The sequence below is a fragment of the Coenobita brevimanus genome, chromosome 18 (assembly GCF_032717465.1).
Source record: "Coenobita brevimanus isolate Jiangsu-jjx chromosome 18, ASM3271746v2, whole genome shotgun sequence".
In the NCBI taxonomy this organism is placed as follows: Eukaryota; Metazoa; Arthropoda; class Malacostraca; order Decapoda; family Coenobitidae; genus Coenobita; species Coenobita brevimanus.
In genome coordinates, this window is record NC_136971.1 from 29814321 (window position 1) to 29830827 (window position 16507).

General features: G+C 40.9%; 1 protein-coding gene and 1 non-coding gene across 2 annotated transcripts in view; both read right to left on the reverse strand.

Moving 5' to 3' along the window:
• Nucleotides 1-16507, reverse strand: part of LOC145391443 (uncharacterized) — a 238177-nt gene that overhangs the window by 32104 nt on the left and 189566 nt on the right. The window lies entirely within an intron of this gene.
• LOC145391547 (5S ribosomal RNA) lies at nucleotides 174-292 on the reverse strand. Its single transcript, XR_013895866.1, has one exon. It is a non-coding gene; the product is annotated as a 5S ribosomal RNA (ribosomal RNA).

Consider the following 16507-nt stretch of genomic DNA (forward strand, 5'->3'; position numbering starts at 1 on the left):
CTTTATCATTATCCTGATCTGTGTTTCCAATAGTACCACTAAGAAAGATAATAATAATAATCCATCCATTGCCAGACGCCATGTAACCCAAACGGGGTGGTCAAGGGCTTAGAGTTAATTGTTTTACAGGGAGGGGCACTAATCCTCCACCAACCCCACTTGACACGTAGGGATAACAACAGCATCTGGTGTTCCCTGGCGGTCACCCATCCAAGTACTAACCAGACCCAACGTTGCTTAACTTCGCTGATCGGACGGGAAGCGGTGTACTCAACGTGACATGGCCGTTGGCAATAATAATAATAATAATAATAATAAAACGCTTTGGAATGTTTTCAATTCGGTGAGGCAATGGGGCCTTGGAGGTATTCTACAACGAAACAAGATAAGACAAAATTAAATAAGAGTTTGGATGTTGAACACAAAACATCTAAATTTCACACTGCCAAGAAACATGAACACAAAGATACTGTCGAGCTTCTGAGTTATACAGACAGCTGAGATATATTGAAATAAAATAAGATACGAGAATATGTTTGGCATTCATATTGAAATCAGCAGAATAATGTCATTTAAACATGAATACAATCACAACACACACACACACACACACACATTATGGCCTAGATACTTTGAACTGTAGGTTATTTGCATCTTGTTTTATTACGGAAGAGCTCCAGATATTGTAAAATAAGACAACGTAAGACAATTTTAACATGGGAACGGGACTCACAGATTGCATATCTCCGCCAATATCTATACGACACACCTCAAATCACCACTAAACTTTAATCAGCTCTTCTCCGTGCCCATGACCTATTATATCCACAAAATTTCCTTGAAATCTTTCACTAACTTTCTAAAAATCTCTTGTCGGCAAGCCAACAAAAGTAGTCCTAAATCGGGACTCTAACTAAATTCACCGCCAACATAGGCTATAATCACCTCTTCCTTGGCCCATGACTGCCATGACCCACATCTCCACAAAATTTCATTGAAATCCACAAATAACTTATTGACATACAAGTATTTTGCAGAAAAAAGAGATAAATACATAACCTCCATCAACTACATTGGTGGAGGTATTGATAGCTTTGATGCAAGACACGGATATTCACAAAACCAGCATTGCCTAAAAATTCTCTGAACTTTAGAAAAAAATTGGCTTATTGTGTTGAAGAAACCGCTCGAGTTATCTTAATTTAAGCACAGTGTAGAACGCCTTACTAAGCGAAATTCAGCAGAAAAACATGGATAATATGTATTAACATGTAGTCAGCACTCACAGAGGATATACCTCCGCCAACGCCTATAAAAGACAACTCAGATCACCATCAAAATGCAATCAACTCTTCCTTTGCCCATGGACCACATATCCACAGTATTTCATTGAAATCCATCGGTAACTTTTTGAGATAGCTTGTGGACAAGAGAGAGAGAGAGAGAGAGTCCTGAACCTAGACTCAAAATCAGATCACCATCAATATTTAAACAACTCTTCTTTGCTCATGACCCACATATCCACAAAATGTCATTGAAATTCATTAATAACTTGTTAAGAATATTGTGGACAGCAATCAGACAGACATACAGGGGTGCTTACATACCTCCTTCCATCTTCGCTGGCGGAGATAAAAAAAAAAAAAAAAAAAAAAGGAAAGCATTGCCAAGAAATAACTTGAATTTGGCCTATTTGTGGCTTTTTATTTTTTCTTCCCCATTTAAGAGGCCTTTTGAGATTTTCTACAGCACTCTGATTTTGCGCTATTATATCCAATGGTTTTCTATGTTATTTCACTTACAAAAAATATTTCAGAATGTACTATTGGCAACATATGAACCTGGTACAGTACAAGAGTGGGGCTTAGGTCTGGCAGTTGGTACCACTGCAACATGTGACATATTACACAAGTTTGTTGTGTCTAGGTGAATGAATGAATGGGTTACCAATCACTGTTTAAAACTAACACGTAGCCATGAAACATATATTTAGAAGACTCTAGTATATGTAGACATACGTAAGGGTGTTTTTACATTGTTATCATAGCTCATTTCGTTGATAAACTTGAACTGCAGTGATAATCAAATGATATAAAGAAATTTCCGTATCATAGACCGATCCAGTGGATGCTCACTCGCTCCTGTCTTGCGTTGCCAGATGATAGGGAACACTCTTCATCAATTATTAATTTGATACAAAAATCAAATCGTTTCCATAAGCTGTATAATGGCATTTTCTGTTTGTAATATTAACACGTCATATGCAGATGTGGTTACTGGCTGCAATCACCTTCATAAAACAAAATCCTCCCTTCCCTTTCTGTTAACTATTTCAATGCTGGAAACTCGCTCAAATCTTCCCCTCCCCAATCTCCCTCCCCTGAACCCCCTACCTCCCTCACTCTCTCCATCCCCCTCTAAACAGCCAGTTCCCCCCCCCCCCAACCCCTTTGACTGAGGGTGGTGCAGGTCGCAGAATCTGCTCTACTTTCATATTAAACTTATAGTGGTTATCAGCCTTAAAGCCCTACTGCGGTCAATAAGCAATTCTTAATGACAGTCTCTCTCTCTCTCTCTCTCTCTCTCTCTCTCTCTCTCCACACACACACACACACACACACACATATATATATATATATATATATATATATATATATATATATATATATAGACACACACACACACACACACACACACTGGGTGTCCCTGGAGTTATGTCAAAAACTTTGAGAAATGACAGATGAGGGAATTCTAAGCAAAAAATGTTATATGAACATATGTCCAAATCTCAACCGTTACGGAGCTACAATTACTGATGACCTTATGGGCGAAAAAGGTCACCTTCATAATTCGCCCATAAGGTCATCAGTAACTGTAGCTCCGTAACGGCTGGGATTTGGACACATGTTCATATAACATTTTTTCCTCAGAATTCCCTCCTCTATCATTTCCCAAAGTTTTTGCCTTAACTCCCAGGACACCCTGTATATATATACATATACATCATCATCATCATCATCAGCCGTTGAGGTCCACTGCAGGACCGGCCTATCCCTACCGAAGCAGGGACGATACAGCCAATGTATCTCTACCCAGTGGCTTAGGTTGTCTGGTAGAGACTCTATGTAGGGTGAGAAGTGCTTGTGAGTGTGATTGTAGTGTTGTAGTGGCTTTGGATGTGTGTATAGTCTGTGAACCAAGTGTAATCGGCCTACCTTAAGCCGATTGGGTGCAAGCATACTAGTATGCGACACTGGTTCAACCACAGCACCCCTTATGTCCGCCAAAGTAGCAAGTGGCTTGGTGAACGCTTCCCAAAGTTTTTACAACTCTGGCGGAAGGCGAACCCGCGCTCACTAGCGTGCGAAACGCACACTCTACGACTGTTTTTTTTTTTTTTTATGTGAGGAAGAAGGAACCAAAGACAACGAGCCAGCAAAACTGTTCCTTCCAAGAGAAAAACAATACAAGAGAGAGCCAAATTCAGGATCCGATCATTTCGAGATGCCTGGACACACTGCGTTTGAAAGACTGGAGATCATAGGAAGCAGGAAATACATACAGAGGGAGACAGTTCCAGAGCTGACCTGTTGCATAAATGAAGGACTGGGAGTAACGGTTAACTCTTGCATTAGAGAGTTGGACAGAAAAGGGATGAGAGTTTGCAGCTAAACGGGTGCTATGGCCCGTCGTAGAGGAGGAGGAATGCATGCAGACAGTTCAGAGGAGCAGTGACCATTGAAGTAGCGATAGAAAAGAGATAAAGATACAACAGTGCGGCAAAGAGACAGAGGTTGAAGGGAGTCAGTAAGAGGAGAAGAGTTAATGAGGCAAAAAGCCTTTGACTCCACCCTATTCAGAAGAGCTGTATGTGGGGAGCCTCCCCACACATGAGAGTTGTACTCCACGCAGGGGAGGATAAAACCCCTGTATAGAGTCAACATTGTGCAGGGGTAAAGAAGGAACGGAGTCAGCTTAGCACACCCAATCTCTTGGAAGCAGATTTCACAAGAGATGTAATATGATCTCTCCAGGATAAGTCCCGAGTAAATGAAACCCCATGCATGTTCAAGGATGATGCAGGATTAAGATGAATATTATTAAACATTAGTGGGTATACCTGTGGAAGATTTTGTCGGGTTGATAGGTGTAAGAACTGAGTCTTAGATGCATTAAAAACAACCAGATTATTTTTACCCCAGTCAGAGATACGAGCCAAGTCAGACATTAGGTGTGCCATAGCCTCATCCCTTGTTTGTTGAAGTAACTGCTGAGATGGACGTTACGGGAATCGAATGGAAAGGTGAAGGGTGGAGTCATCAGCATATGAGTGGATAGGGTTAGATGTACAGCTTACAAGGTCATTGATGAATGAAAGGAAGAGAGTTGGTGATAGGATAGAGCCCTGAGGAACACCACTGTTAATAGATGTAGAAGAACGATGGCCATCTACAACTGAGACTATAGAACGACCAGAAAGGAGGCTAGTGATGAAGGCACAGATAGAAGGATAGAAACTGTAAGAGGGCAGTTTGGAAATTAATTATTTATGCCAGACTCGATCGAAAGCCTTTGAGATGTCAAGTGCAATGGCAAAGCTTTCGCCAAAGACCCGAAAGGAGGATGACCAGGAGTCTGAAAGATAGGTGAGAAGATCGCCAGTGGAGCGTCCCTGACGGAACCCATACTGACGATCAGAAAGAAGGTTGCGATAGGTGTCACGGGGTTTTTAAAATAAAAGCTATTATTAAAGGATAATGATAATGATATTGAATAATATTGAAGAGCAAGGACAATGATTGTCTTGCTACATCAAGCAATGATTCTTTACGCTGGCTTACTTCGCTGATTTTCTCAGAACGAGAATTTATAAACTTTCTCGACAGTACACAGCAGAGACTAATCACTCAATTGCTGTTTATTTGTACTGTAGCCTCTGGAGAAGGTAACTTCACCCCTGACAATAAATAACTAATACTAATAACAGTATCAGGTTCTTGCTGATGCTTAACTCCTAGGAGGCACAACGGATTTTAAGCTTAATACAACATGACTGGCCTAAGTACCAGTTATGAATGGCAAACGTTTATGCAAGCTAGGAGCTATGAGAAATAGGCTTAATTGCGGAAAAATGAAACACAAGTTTACATTACGTTAAGCTCAAGAAAAAGAACTGTTAAATTTATTGATTACAAAAATAAATTTAAATGAAATTAATGAGATCGCACTCACTCACTCACTCGAGCTAAATTCCTACGCCTAGGAAAAACACATGCGGCGCAGCCAGCCAGCATGTAAGGAAACAGCTCACTTAACTAAACTCTTAAACCTAGGAAAATACAAAAATGAAATACTGGTCGATGAATGCGGTGTATCACTCAAAGCTGGAGAACTAAGGTGGGAGCTTGGAGAACTGTAAGTGGAGTTTGGGTACTAGCTGACCTCTCACACTGCAGCACAGGTCCTCTCTCCGTCACAGCAAACACTTGACTGAACAAGTCGTGGGAAAGAAAAGCAGAGCAGTAGGCCGCACCCTTCCAACGGTCGAGTGAGCGAAATGCGCCCAAAACAAATCGCTCAGCGGAAGCGCCAATGTCCCACACAAGGACGACCACCTATGACACCGACAAATTGATTTGAAAGGACTCCCGCCGATGAGCAGTTAACTGAACGATAAACAGCGAGCCCTCCACCAACAGTTCGCGGCCTCTCACAAAAGGGAAATGTCGCGAATTTGATTCGTGACAATAGGAAAGATGCTTTAAAATTTTTCTATTAAGAATAGACTCAAAAACTTTTGAGATACAGGATGTTAAAGCAATTGGACGATAGTTAGAGGGTTGGGAATGGTCACTCTTCTTTGAGACTGGCTGAATGAGAGCAAACTTCCAGCAAGAAGGAAAGGTACAAGTTGACAGACAAAGGCAAAAGAGTTTGCCTAGGCAGGGTGTAAGCACAGAAGCACAGTTCTTGAGAAAAACAGGAGGGACTCCATCAGGCTCATATGCCTTATTAGTATTGTGGCCTGTGATAGCAGAAAATACATCAGCTGAAGAAATTTTAATGTCAGCCATGAGGAAGTCAGAGGGGGGGAAATGATGGAGGAACAGCACCGGAATCATCTAAGGTGGAATTGGAGGAGAAAGTCTGAGCTTAGAGATCTGCTTTATCAGTAGAAGAAATAGTACAGAGCCATCAGAGCAGAAAAGAGGAGGGAAGGATAATGAGGTAAAGTTGTTAGAAAGGTTTTTGGCAAGGTGCCAGAAGGAGTGGGAAGAATTTGCGTTAGAGAGTTGAGAGCATTTAGTAAGGATGATATTATTTTTAGCAGAGTGAAGAACAGACTTAGCACGATTCCGGCCAGAAACGTATAAAAGATGTGATTCAGGGGTGGGTTGGCTCTTATAGGCCCTCTCCTTGTTCCGGACAGCATTAGAACAAGCGTGATTTAACCAAGGCTTTCTTGCATTAGTCAAAGGATATGAGAAAGGAATGTATGCTTCCATGCCCGAGAGAATAACCTCCGTAATGCGCAAGGCACACCCAGATGGCTCCCAGGCATGGAAGCAATAATCATTGCAGGGAAAATCAAAGAAGTACTGCCTGAGGGCCTCCCAATCTGCAGCTCCAAAGTGCCTCAGACGACGTTTCTTTGGAGGGTCCGCAGGCTGTACCGGAGCGATAGGACAGGTTAAGGTGATAAGGTTGTGATCGGAGGAGCCCAACGGAGAGAAAAGATTAACAGTGTAAGCAGAAGGATTAGTTGTAAGGAAGAGGTCAAGTATGTTGGAGCTCTCTCCAAGGCGGTCAGGGATACAGGTAGGGTGCTGTACAAGCTGCTCTAGGTCATTAAGGATAGAAAAGGTGTAGGCTTGTTCACCAGGTGGATCAGTGAAAGGAGAGGAGAGCCAAAGGTGGTGGTGAACATTGAAATCTCCTAGAATGGAGATTTCAGAGAAAGGAGAAATTAATAGAATGTGTTCCATCATAGAAGTAAGATAGTCAAAGAATTTTTGATAGTCAGTAGAATTAGGAGATAAATATACAGCACAGATATATTTAGTCAGAGAATGACAGGAAAGCCGAAGCCAGAGTGTAGAGAATTCAGAAGAATCAAGTTCAGGAACACGAGAGCAAGATAAGTTGTTGCGTATATATACACAACAGCCACTGTTGGCTCTGAAATGAGTATACAGAAAGTAGGAGGATACAGAAAAGGGTCTGCTGTCAGTTGCCTCAGACAGCTGAGTCTCAGAAAAAGAAGGTGAGGTTTAGAGAAGGAGAGGTGGTGCTCAACAGAGCAAAAGTTAGAGGAAAGGCCACGAATGTTGCAGAAATGAAGAAGAAGAGAGTCAGACAGTGGTTCCAGGCATCCTGAGTCATCACCGGGAGAGGGGCAGAAGGTGGGGGCATTTGTGGTCCCCCCCCCCTGGGGACTCAGAGGCTATGTTATTCGACGCCATTTTTAATTTTGAAAAGGAAGTGTGGTGTGTACTGTGCATGTAGTTTGGTGTTGATAGAGAAACTTGTATTTGAGAGCATGCTGGCCTACTCTCTGTGTTACTGAGACACTGTACCACAGAGACTCATATATATATATATATATATATATATATATATATATTGTTACGGAACAGAGAAAGATAATGTACACTTTAAGTGAGAATACGAAGAGTCACTACTGTCCCGTAAAGTTCCAGGTTCAAAACAAAAGAGTTAGGTAAAATTACAAGTTAAAGTTTAATGCTTAAATTAACAACAAAACATTCAGGACTCATAAAGATAATGTAATGGCAAATAAACAGGTTAAATATATAGTTAACTGCAATAGCCTCTATTAACACGAAATTAGCAAGAATAAATTTATCTAAGTCAGCCCTGATGAAATGAGATACCAGATAATACTCAGTGAATGCCAGATAAATAATTACAGATACAAACTATTATCAAAAATGACTGACATAAAGAACCATACATGAATCACAAAAACTTCACTAAGCCCACAAATTAAACTCATGCTACACAGTACAAGAAAAATGCAACAACAGTTATACTCAAATTACACACAGCTGCTAGATGGTTGGAGACTTCTTGAGCACTCACAATAATAATATCTGTACAGGGGAGGACAGAGATGTGAACAAAATGAGGAGCAGATCTAAGTGGCAATGATGCAGAGACTGAGCTCATTATATAGGGGCCAGCAGAGCCTGATACAACTTGTAAGCAGGACGCGCAAATGAAGCGATGGGGACAAACGGTCGACAATCCCGCACTGAATAACAGAAAGGACGACTTACTCTACTATAACGGTAGAAGGGGGGGACTGAGGCAGAACACGCTCGTGATCAAACATGCAGCAACTGTGCGTTAAAATTACACAAAGGATGATGAAATCATAGGCTATGTAACACCTCCCCACAAAGAAAAAGAAATTTACAAAGGAAATTTCTTATTACTCTAAACAATCTGTCTAAAGTCTAGATAAGCAATCTGCAATAACATTTTCTTTCCCCTTGACATGTTGTATGTCTAATGAATACTCCTGAAGAAGTAGACTCCATCTTGCCAATCTCTGATTTTTATCTTTAAACTTACTAAGGAATTTCAGTGGGTGATGATCGGTATAAATGACTATGGGGTCAAAACCAGAACACAAATAAAATGAAAAATGCTGTAAACCCAAAATCAAGGCCAAAAGCTCTTTCTCAATAGTTGAGTAGTTCTTTTGAGGTGGAGTGAACTTCTTACTGTAATAAGATACAGGATGTTCAATACCCTGATCATCCTCTTGCAGCAAAACAGCCCCAGCTCCTGTATCACTTGCATCAACAGCCATCTTAAAAGGCTTAGCAAAATTTGGAGTAGCGAGCACTGGCTGACTTAATAGAATAGCTTTAAGTTTGTTGAAAGAGGATTCACAGTTATCGGTCCAGACAAATTCAACTCCCTTTTTCAGTAGGTCTGTAAGTGGTGATACAAGAATAGAAAAGTTAAGAACAAATCTCCTGTAATAACCTACCATTCCCAAAAATCTTTGTAGCTCTTTCCTACTTTTAGGTCTGGGAAGATCACTTATAACCTGAACCTTAGCTCCTGGTGGTGCAACATGTCCATCACCAATTACATACCCAAGGTACTGAACTTTAGCTTGACCAAACTCACACTTTGATAAATTAGCTACAAGATTAGCATGAACTAAACGGTCAAGAAATTTACTGACATGGCATAGGTGATCTTTCCAGTTGCCACTGAAGATTAATACATCATCAATATAAACAACACACCCTGCCAAACCCTCTGTTACAACATTCATGAGCTTCTGAAATGTGGCTGGTGCATTCTTCATACCATACGGCATTACAGAACATGCAAAAGCCTTTCCTAGTGTTACAAAACATGAGATCTCCTTAGCACGTTCAGTCATAGGTACTTGCCAGTATCCCTTTAACAAATCAAACTTACTTATGTACCTAGCCTTTCCGATCTTGTCTATGCAATCTTCCACACGAGGGAGAGGGTAAGTGTCTGTTTTGGTTATCTGATTAACACGTCTGTAGTCGATGCAAAGCCTCTGTGACCCACCTGGCTTAGGGACTAGAGTGACAGGAGAACTCCACTCGCTCTGACAGGGCTCAATCATCTTGTGGTCCAACAGGTAGCCAAGCTCCTTCCGGATGAGAGGAACTTTCACTGGGTTCACACGGTAAGGAGGCAATTTAATTGGCTTTGCGTCTCCAACATCGACATCATGCATCAACACAGTGGTTCTTCCTGGAGTGGCACGGAACACTTGCGGGTACTCCTGCAGTAATGCCGAAAACTCCTGCCTTTCCTTGGGTGGTAGATGAGAAAGCTTAGTCTGGAGATCATTCATGATATCAGGATTCTTCCCCAAACTATCACTCAGGCTCATACTGCATGGGAGAGCTTCACTTGTAGACTCGGGTGGAACAGCTACAGTGCAGACTGGATTATTTTCATCCCGCTTGTGATATAACACTAGCATGTTGATGTGACATAGTTGCTTGCTCTTTCTACGATCTGGTGTGGCGATGACATAGCTGACATCACTGAGTTTCTTCTCCACGAAATAAGGGCCACTAAACTTGGCTTGAAGAGGTTGCCCATGAACTGGTAGCAGAATCAAAACCTGATCTCCTGGCTGAAAGTGGCGTAACCTGGACTTCTTATCATAACAAGTCTTCATCTTCTCCTGAGCAGCTCCTAAATTCTCTCTCGCCAGCTGTAAAGCAGTGGACAGCCGTTCTTTGAACTTCATCACATATTCCAGCAGGTTGACGTCATCTTCCTCCGACAGCCAGCATTCCTTGAGTAGCTTAAGGGGTCCTCTTACTTCATGGCCAAACAGTAGTTCAAAAGGTGAGAAGCCCAGTGATTCATTTGGAGATTCTCTTGCAGCAAACACAACGAATGGAAGACCTTTATCCCAGTCTTTCTGATGTTCCAAACAGTATTTCTTGAGCATCGATTTGAGTGTTTGACGATATCTCTCCAACGCTCCTTGGGTCTGGGGATGGTAAGCTGAAGACGTGATCTGGGTGATGCCCAGCTCTTTCAGAGACTGTTTGAAAACGTTTGACATGAAATTACTTCCCCGGTCTGACTGTACCTCCTTGGGCAGACCAAACTTTGTGAAGAACCCAAGCATTTCCTTAACCACGTTCTTTGCTGAGATATTTCTAAGTGGAATGGCTTCAGGATAACGAGTAGCCATATCAATCATGGTCAACACATAAGAAAATCCTGAAGAAGTCTTAGGAAGAGGGCCCACAATATCCACCAACACACGGGTGAAAGGCGCCTCAAAAGGAGGAATGGGAACTAGAGGTGCAACCTTTTCGGTCTGATTACACTTCCCCACAACTTGACAGGTGTGACAAGACTTACAATACCAGGAAACATCCCTGAAGATACCTGGCCAGTAGAAGTGTTTCAAAATGCGTGCCACAGTCTTCCTCACTCCAAGGTGTCCTGCCAAACTGGAATCATGAGCCACTCGAATGATATCCTGCCTACAAACACGAGGGATGACAACTTGATGTACAACCTCCCATTCACAGTCGGCTGATGCTGTTGGGGGTCTCCACTTCCTCATAAGTACTCCTGACTTTACATAATAACAAGTAGAAGCACCAGCTGACTCTTCCTCACTGCAAGCAGAGTTAGCTAGACCTTTCAACTCAGGGTCAGCAACCTGCAACTCAACCAACTCTTGACGAGACAAATTATCAACACTACGGGGTACTGCCTCATCTGGTGAGTGGTCCAAATTAGCAAGAAAAGTGTCAGCTAGGATAACATCATCATCATCATTATCCTCTAAGTCACCAGTAACTTTAGACTTAGCCCTAGTGACAGCACATGCAGGGAACACATCAGGGACATCACAATCCTGGGACGCAGCCACTGGCTCACTAGACAACTGAGGAGCTGGACACACTTGACTTCCACCAATATCATTTCCAAGTAAGAAAGTTACACCTGACATTGGGAGTGTCTCAACCAACCCAACCATAACGGAACCATTAACAAAACCAGACTCTAAATTCACTCTGCACAGAGGGACAGAGAAGTAATTATTCCCTACACCTTGTAAGATTACAGTTTCATCAGAGGAATTAACATTAGAGCCTAGAACACTGGTCAGCATAAGGGATTGGCAAGCACCTGTATCACGATATATTTGAACTGATTTCCTGTCATTACTGTCCAGAGGACTGACAAAACCATCAGACAGGAAATTAGCACATGAACTCTTGAGAGTGTCATCCACGTTACTGCTCAAAAGAGGAGCTCCATCATGAGAATTTAAGTTACCCCTCAAAGCAGGTTCAGTTAACTCAGTTAAAGAATTCTGGGAACTCTCAAGAGTGGACACTAGACCAATTGACTGAATATTTAAAGACTCCTTTTTGTTCACATCACGCTGTCTCCTGAAACATCTCTCCGTAGTATGACCAAGCTTACTACAATAAGTACATTTACTTTTCTGAAATCTAGAGGTGAAGCTGGTATTTACTTCCTGAGAAACATCATCCTTATTCTCTTTCCTGTTACCTGTACTCTGAGTAGAGGCAACGTACTTACTCTCAGTTTTCCCTTTTTCTCTAGAATATCTCTTGTGAGTGAGAACATACTCATCAGCTAAAACTGCAGCATCAGACAAATTATCTATTCTTTTCTCATCAAGATATAGGCTTACATCTTTATAAATACACCTTTTGAAGTCCTCCAGCAAAATCATCTGCTTAAATTTGTCAAAATCAGAATCCACATTCTTAGAATTTAACCACTGCTCCAACAAATCTTCTTTGATTTTTGCATACTCAACATGGGATTGCTTATCTTGCTTGAAAGTTGTCCTAAATTTTACTCTATAGGCTTCAGGAACAAGCTCATAGGCCTTAAGAATCAAGCTCTTAACTACATCATAATTATCACATTGATCCTGAGGCAAAGATGCATAAGTTACTTGAGCTTTACCGGTGAGAACAGTTTGAAGGAGTACTGGCCAATACTCCTTAGGCCAATTAAAACCTGTAGCTACCCTCTCAAACAACTGAAAATACTTTGTTAAGTCAGATTCATTAAAAGGAGGGACAAGTTTAACATTTTTAGCCACATCAAAATCATCAGAGCTAGATGATCCAGTTCCACCTTGTTTCATGCGATACTCATGGTCTGCCTGAATCCTAGCAAGTTCAACTTGTGCGTGAAACTCAGCCTCCTTAACATCAGCCTCCTTAGCACGTGCTTGAAATTCAGCTTCCTTCACACGAGCCTCCTGCTGGGCTAGCTGTGACTTAGCTAATTCAATCTGCGTTTGCTCATTTGTAGGAGTTACATTAAACAAGCTTTTATTAATCATGCCAACAATTTGATCTTTAGAATGATGAGAGTGAACTGCAATTCCCAATTGTTGAGCAACAAGCTTAAGTTCATTCTTTGTTCTGTTTTCTATATCACACACTGTTTGCACATTTGACAAAAAATCTTTGGCTTCATCAAGTGTAGAAATAGTAGCCATCATGAATATATCACAGTCACAAAATATCAAACAATATCCTTATGATAATATCCTGAATATCCTGGCGAGGTCGCCAAATTTATGTTACGGAACAGAGAAAGATAATGTACACTTTAAGTGAGAATACGAAGAGTCACTACTGTCCCGTAAAGTTCCAGGTTCAAAACAAAAGAGTTAGGTAAAATTACAAGTTAAAGTTTAATGCTTAAATTAACAACAAAACATTCAGGACTCATAAAGATAATGTAATGGCAAATAAACAGGTTAAATATATAGTTAACTGCAATAGCCTCTATTAACACGAAATTAGCAAGAATAAATTTATCTAAGTCAGCCCTGATGAAATGAGATACCAGATAATACTCAGTGAATGCCAGATAAATAATTACAGATACAAACTATTATCAAAAATGACTGACATAAAGAACCATACATGAATCACAAAAACTTCACTAAGCCCACAAATTAAACTTATGCTACACAGTACAAGAAAAAATGCAACAACAGTTATACTCAAATTACACACAGCTGCTAGATGGTTGGAGACTTCTTGAGCACTCACAATAATAATATCTGTACAGGGGAGGACAGAGATGTGAACAAAATGAGGAGCAGATCTAAGTGGCAATGATGCAGAGACTGAGCTCATTATATAGGGGCCAGCAGAGCCTGATACAACTTGTAAGCAGGACGCGCAAATGAAGCGATGGGGACAAACGGTCGACAATCCCGCACTGAATAACAGAAAGGACGACTTACTCTACTATAACGGTAGAAGGGGGGACTGAGGCAGAACACGCTCGTGATCAAACATGCAGCAACTGTGCGTTAAAATTACACAAAGGATGATGAAATCATAGGCTATGTAACAATATATATATATATATATATATATATATATATATATATATATATATATATATACAGTACATATATATATATATATATATATATATATATATATATATATATATATATATATATATATATATATATACAGAGAGAGAGAGAGAGAGAGAGAGAGAGAGAGAGAGATACTGTATATATATATATATAACCCTGTAGCCCAAGCCACTTCACATCAGCTTTAACCCTAGCTTTGTGTCACCAGTCCGCCGTGCCACAGGGCACTCCGAGAAGTGGGGATAGCATGGAAACCACTAGCCTCTAAGTTGCTGTCTCTTTGATAGGCATTAGTTTGTGGTTAATGATTGTTTGAGGCTGCTTGTGTTGTAGTTTAAAGACGATGCTAATATTTATCATTAACCTAGAATGGAACAGAAATATAAATGAACCGGCATCAAAATACTCTCGTCCTTCGAGATCGAACTGTTGGCAAGCGAGAAAGTGGAAAGTCTATAAGTGAGACCGACAACACCCTAGGAATATCAGTGACAACATTTTCATTATGGCTGACGCTTTGGGCAGAAAGTGGAGACCTGAACACCAACCGAGGGGATGACCACCATGGTAGACCACGGCCAGAGATGATCGACAGATACGAGAAACTGCAGAAAAAATCCTTTTACCAACACGGTGGCCATACGTTAACAATTACAGCTACATGTGACTGCTCAGACTGTGCGAGTTGTCGATGGTATTCGTCACAAAACACCGGCCAGAGAACAGCAACTAATACCCAGGCATTGTAAGGGCAGATGTAGGTTCGCAGAGAACCGTGTAGGAAGATCTTATTTACTGGGGTGGTGTTATATTCACCGACGAAAAAATATTCACCTCAACATCATGCAGGAAGATACATTGCTGGAGAGGAAATAAATTTAGTATTACAGAAGGCATCATACGCGCCAGTTTATATACAAGTAAATATAACGTGTGCATTCCACTTAGGTATCTAAAACTGTTGTGTATATCAGAATATCTTCCATATTCACGCAAAGATAGTTTCAAAGTAAACACGGAGAGGTTAGAGTGCAACATCCATGCCACACAATTTGTCTAAGGTGGTAACTTTTGACCCTATCCTGTAACGTTTACCTTTGATCAGGTATTATAAATTCCAGTTACTATATTTATGGGCCCTCAGCCATTCGACGAATACTGGTTCGAATTTGATTGACGATATTTATGTTTGCCTTGTCTTATGAACTGACCTTTTAATTATTGTCCTCGGAATAGAAACGCTTCACCCTTGTCTGATCTTAACCTCTTCCAGGATTTGTCCAAATCGAATAGCTAGCTGAGGCAAAGGGTCGAATCATTGCCATTGCCCAGTGTCTGTTATCTTTGTCCATCGGTTCTACAGTATTATTCGTTTCATCCTATGCTGACCCTCAACTTTATTACCACATTCGGTCTATATCTGGTAACAATAAGGGGTAACTGACCATGCCCTTGAAATATGACCTTGTTAGGTCATAACCCAAATTCCTGTTCCGCTTAATTTTCAATATATTACTATTTGTTGACATTTGGTCAGTAGGATTTCCATAATGCTGCCACAAACGAAGACTGACAGGAGAACCAAATTAACCAAGCACATACTCCCTGGCTTAACACGCACAGGTGTAACAGCACAACAATTAACATTTGCTCTATTATCACAATAACGGAAACACGTCGCCCAAAACATCTGTAAAGAAGCACTTAGTGGGTATGTATGTGTAACGTGTGAGGATGGTTTGTCTCCATGGTGTGGGTTGTCTCTCCCACACAGATGGACCCTTCACAGCAGCAAAGTATCTTGTTATTCTTCAAAAAGAATATCTGCCTTCCTTCCGAGAGCTGGACTACCCTTTTCCTGGGCGAATATTGTTTGCCCATAAAATATGCCCAGTACACACAGCCCATATGGTCCAGAGATGGTTTGACGAACACCCTAACCTGGAACTACTGGCCTTGCCCAGTCGGGGTTGTGATATGAACCCCATCAAAAGCCTGTGGGGTAACTTGGTACAAACACTGGAAGAAGAAGGGGAACGAACGACACAACAGACTGTGTTTGTTGCAAATGATGGGTGGACTAAATATTAGATACCTCATGGTTTATAGTCATATATTATGCTCGTAGACAAGCTGTCTACAGCAGACTTAAAAAGCACTGAATTTACCTTGTTAGATAACTGTCATAATTGCTGTTTCTGCTTCATGGTCACTATGTTCATATGCAGTTAAGCTGCATAATGTGAAATAAATATTCTAGGTTAAAGTATTGTCATTCATTATATTGTAACATACCTGTACTGGTGAAAGGAGGTGAATATCAAACTAGGTAGTGTCAGATATAAATGACACATGAAAACTGTTACCACCCATCTATGGGGTATGAAAGTTATTCAGTATTAACAAATACATTGTGGGGAAATGAGATCATAATTTTTATGTCTTTTACTCAAAAACAAATTGCCTTAGATATTGTCGATACGGTGTCATGCTATTATACATTGTCTAGATAAGCTGAGTCTACAGCTAATCTGTTTGCATCTGATGCAAAGT